Raw genomic sequence first — 5,068 nt, forward strand, 5'->3', positions numbered from 1 at the left:
TTGTTTATTGCTCCATCTGTAGGTCCTTGAAGGACGTCTAACGCAGAGCAGGTGTGCAACGAGGACTTGAATCAGGAATGTGTTCCCCTAAGCAGTTTGTCTCACTCCTGATCCCCTGCCTGGCTGAGGGTCGAACACCTTCTCCCGTTACCTGAGATCCTTGTCTGGGCTTTTGGAGCAGAGCCTCCCCGACCGATGAGACATTGGCTGAGGTCCTAGTTGAGAATAAGGGAAGTCGGAACAGAAACAGAGAAACTAGCGAATAAGAGCGTGGTCATGAGTCCGCCCCCGTGTTTTAATAAGGATCTGGGAGGTGAAATCCAACAGCTGATTCCCTCTTTGGACTCGCCATATTTAAATGAGCCCCGAGAAATTGTGCTGCGTTTCGCAAACCTTTGAGCTATTTGCTTCGTTAGTCTTGTTACAGCAGTGACAGGCGAAGTTGGCTCAGACAGAGGCCTGCGCCTTTGTGCTCTGCAGGAGCTGCACGTGGGGGTGACCAGCCTGTGGTGGGGCTCTCCAGGCCTCCACCTCGGGAGCCTCCTCCGTCTCACCGGAGCCTTGGGGGTGGATGTGTTTGGCACATCCATCAACATTGCCTGGTGTTAGATCACGTTTGCAGAGCTTTGGATGTCCATCAAAACAGATGTTCTTCAATCTCAAACTTCAACCTGAGATTTAAAAATGATTTCCCCCTGAACGTGACCTGCCCAGTGGACGGGTCTTAATTGTCCTGGAGCCCCAGGAAGTGTGTGTGTGGGGGTGGGGAAACTGTTTTCTGATTGGCTGGGCCAGCTGTCAATCACTGTGTGTTGGCCTCTGAGCTGGGCTGGGGACCCCAAGGGCGCCCTGGCTTTTCTGTAACGGACGGACAGTACCCACCACCGGGCCTTGTTCGGTTCTCTGGGTCTTGGGAGGGGGTTTTGAGTTCTCTGGCGGGGGCGTGCCTTGTTATATCTTAAGCCCTTTTCTGTGCTGGTGGAAACCCAGCCCTCAGTGGACAGTGTTTCCTACAGTTGTTCAAACCCAGGACCCTTGGGGCAAACGTAAGGGGCTCGTGGGCATCCCACTCCCACCCGGAGCGTTCCCTCCCGAGGTCGGGGCCCTCGCGGGGAACCCCGCTCCCTTCCGTGTTTCTTTGCAGGCTAAGAGGACTTGGTTGAGTGATGTTTACTCTCAGTACTTGACTACGAGGAACAAGCGAGTGGATTTTTCTCAGAATGTAAATTACGCTGCTGCCTAAGCTGTCCAATCTCCACCTGCCCCCTTCGTTCCGGACTTGAGAGTCAGTTCAGCTTCCTGAAAGAAACTCCCTGTGGGTCAGGCCCCGCGATACCTTCTCAGTTCGGCTTGCGCTTCTCATAGGACCGATCCCAAATCATATGGATGTGTGCGGGTTTGTTTCCCGCCGTCGCCCTGGGGTCGCCTGTTTTCCGGGTACCGCGCGGCACGTGGCGCGCACAGCTCCAGGGCGGGGGGACTGACTGGTGCGCACCCTCCCCTGCGCCGCGCTCTGTGTGAGCGTTGCAGGGTGCCTGGTTCCTGGTAGATGCTGATGCGCTTGGACTGAGTGCCTGATTCTAGTCCTTTCTTGCGGCTGTCCTAACCAGTAAGCATGAACAGGGTGTGGGCCTAAAACAACAAAAATGCATTGTCTCACAGTTCTGGAGGTCAGAAGTTTGAACTCAAGGTATGGACGATCATGCTCGAGCTGAAGGCCCCAGGGGAGGATCCTTCCTCCTCCTCCTGCTTGTGTTGGAGTGGGGGGAACCACGATGATCTGAGGCTGGTGGAGGCCCCCTTCATCCTTACAGGGCCTCCTCCCTCCATCTGTGTGCAGACTTCCCTCTTCTCCTAAGGACACCCATCACTGGATCAGGCCCAAATTCATCTTATCTCCATAGAATCTGCAAAAACTCTATGTCTAAATAAAGGCACACACACAGGTACCAGGGTTAGGACTTGAACAAATCTGGGGACACAATTCCACTCACGATACTGATAGACACAGAAGTGACAAAAAGAGGGAGGCCTGGTTTTGCAAGCAGGCAGCTGCAGGATTTTGAAAGGAAGGAGTGGGTGGCAGGCAGGGCAGGGCTCACACAGGGCTTTCCGCTGCTCATCTGACAGTGAAGGTGTCCGGGATTCACTGAGTGCCGGCCGGTGTCCAGCACGGAGCTGCCTATTTTAGGAGCATCTTCTTGGCTAATCCCCATGGTGGCTTTGCAGTGGAGTCACTCATCCACCTGCCTCCTTACCCAAAGCTCCCTGGTGAGCAGTCTCTTCTCCTTGCCCCCTTCACTTCCAAAGCCACAGGTCCCGGAAAACCGCTGTTGTGGGGTCTCCTGTCTCTGCCTCGTCCTCCGGAATCATCACCACTTTGCTGAGTGCGCTGCCTCCTCGTAAATCTTGCAACCCTCAGATTACATTTCTGTCATCTGCCCATTCATTTTAGTATCTGCCGATAAAGAGAAGGTCAAAGTCAGTAATCCCAGATTTCAGAAGCATTTATTCATTGCTGATAAATAGAAATCCTTTCTCTGAAACGGCAAAATGATAACATTAAAATGAGGGGAAAAAATGTTGTCAGAACATTCTTGAGAGCACCGTAACCTTTCCATCTGAACTGCTCTCTGGTGAGCAAATCAAATGACACAATTATGTCTTCCTTGAACTTTAGCAGCTTTGAGTCTTAATGCGGTAGATTTGGCTTAAAAGAAAGAACAGCTTTCTAGTGGTTAGCACCCCCTGAGCGCAGTAAGTGTCCTGGGGAGGCTGCGTGTCCCCCCCGCCCCCCTGCACAGCCTGGAGGCTCCCAGCTCTTGCAGCGACCGTGAGGGTAACAGAGGAGGGGGCAACAGGCAAGAGCCCAAATATCCACCAAATGGCTCCGAGGATTTATTTCAGTCTCAACCTTCAGCAGATTAGCCCACGACTTGGGTTGATTTACCACTTCTTTCATTCATTTGACAACTACATTTTCAGAACACGCTCCTCTTTAGTTTTTGAGGTATCCTTGATATATACAAAAAACTGCACACTTTTGGGGTGTATGTTGTGACGAGTTTGACATATGCAAGCACCTGTGATACGTCAAGGCACTAAACATATGTATTCATCACCTCTGAAGATGTCCTTGTGTTTGTGTGGGTGTGGTTTTGAAAAGAATGTAACATGAGATCCACCCTCTTCATGTATTTTAAAACACATAATACAATATTGTTAAATGTAGGTATTCTGTGTGCCAAGCATGGGACTAGGTGATGGGGGTGCAAACATGGTGTCAGCTCGCAAGAAGCTTCTGGAATCTAGGTGCATGATTGGGGTCCATAGGGAGGTGTGGAGCTGTGGGTCAGAGGTAGCCCTTGGACCTTGTCTGGGGGCATCGCTTATCTGATTCACAGATGCAGCAGCCCTCACTGATAAAGTCACTGTCACTGACACAGTGACCCCCACGGATGCTTCAGACTCTCGGGATCCTGCTCTGTCTCAGCTCCATCACCTGCAGATGGAGTGAAGGGGTCATGCAGGAGCAGCATCAGGGCCCAGACCTGTTCAGACTCATCAAGGATGGCAAGGTCCCAAATGGCCACTCCCCACCCACAGATAGAGTCCCTGCTACATTGCTTTAACCGTATTTTTAAAATGCGTGCATATCCCTCCCCTGCTCTCTCCCTGGAGACCAGATTCCTTTCTGGCAACATTTGATGAGTGCATTTTGGACTTGGTATCACACTGACAGCTTCCCAAGGCTGTGATCTCAGGGGACGTTTGGGGCCCCAGAGAGGCCAGTGGTCTCTGTTTCCTTTGGAGTTTGGGATTGGCAAGGGCTGCTGAGGTGAGGAAGGCTGAGAGCTGCTGTTACCATGGACACGGGCGGCCATTGGGATCTGGAAACCCCTGACCAGCCACAGAAAGGAGTCATGAACTCCGTTCTCACGGGTGCCACGGGGAGCCCAGGGTGCAGAGGGGCGTGAATAGGGTCCCTTGGCAGGCTCAAGAAGGAGGCAAAAAGAACTGAGGGGCCTGGAGGCCAGGATCCCTGGGGTCCTGCCCAGGCTTACAGTGAGTGGGCTATGTTCTTGGGGAGCCCAGTAAGGGCTCAGGGCCCGTCATGGACTTCTCCAACACTGCTGCCCAGGTGGTGTTACTTTGATGTGAACTCCCAGGGTACCTCTGAAGGAAGGAGAGGGAGAAACTGCCCAAGAGTTGCCTGACTGCAGAGTGTGGGGATGTGGGGCGTCCTCCAACCGCCATGCTGACAGTGGGGGATTCCGGGAAAACAGCACGGGCTGTCCGCAGTCTTGCTGCTCTCCTTGTCCCTGCCTTTCTTCAAGAGCTGAGAAGCCCTCATGGGGATGGGTCACTTGGCAGTCATTGTAACCATCCCTTCCTGAGAGGTGTCTGGGCAAGTGTCCCCGAGCTGCTGGAGGTCCCTCTTGTCTTATATCACTGGAGGGGCGAGTGGTGGGTGGGTGAGTGTGGCTGGTGGTGAGGGGTGGCATGGAACAGGTGGGCCTCTGGGGGCCAGTCTGGGGTGGGAGGAGACCCTTGTCAGCCTTCATCCCCCTCACCTCATCTCACACTGAGTAGTCTCGGGAGGAAGCCTGGTTGTCCATGCCAGCGTTATGGGTAGATCAGTTCACATCCAAGGCTGTTGAGGCATTCCCGTGGGTAGAGAATCATTCATTCAGCACACATTCATTCAGCACCTGCTCCGTGGACATGACACATGAGGCCGGCCATACCATGGACATAGGCTGGGGAGCAGGTCCTCCTGGGCGTTGGAGTGAACAAACCCACAGTGATGAACAGGTGTCACAGGTGAGGGTACTCGTGGTGCTGGGACTGTTCTGTGTCTGCACTGTGCTGGTTACAAGGGTCTGCATATGTGATAAAACTGTGTAGAACCACATATACATGAGAGACACATGCAGACACAAACACACACATGCACAGACATGCACATGCACACACATGCACAGATGCACACACATGCAGACATGCACACACAGATGCACACACATATGCACGCACAAGCACAGACACACGCAGACATGCACACACA

The 5,068-nt window shown here is 53.0% G+C and overlaps 1 long non-coding RNA gene across 1 annotated transcript in view; it reads right to left on the minus strand.

Annotated features, from left to right (window-relative positions):
• Positions 1-1,351: 1,351 nt before the first annotated feature.
• Positions 1,352-5,068, minus strand: part of LOC141374507 (uncharacterized) — a 7,754-nt gene continuing 4,037 nt past the window's right edge. The window contains exons 2-3 of the long non-coding RNA XR_012381446.1: positions 2,259-2,458; positions 1,352-1,632 (exon numbers count right to left, since the gene is read on the minus strand). This is a non-coding gene — a long non-coding RNA (uncharacterized lncRNA). The remainder of the gene's footprint in view (positions 1,633-2,258; positions 2,459-5,068) is intronic.

The sequence above is a fragment of the Callorhinus ursinus genome, unplaced genomic scaffold (assembly GCF_003265705.2).
Source record: "Callorhinus ursinus isolate GAN/ISIS: 27379988/994484 unplaced genomic scaffold, GSC_fseal_2.0 scaffold18, whole genome shotgun sequence".
NCBI classification, from domain to species: domain Eukaryota; kingdom Metazoa; phylum Chordata; class Mammalia; order Carnivora; family Otariidae; genus Callorhinus; species Callorhinus ursinus.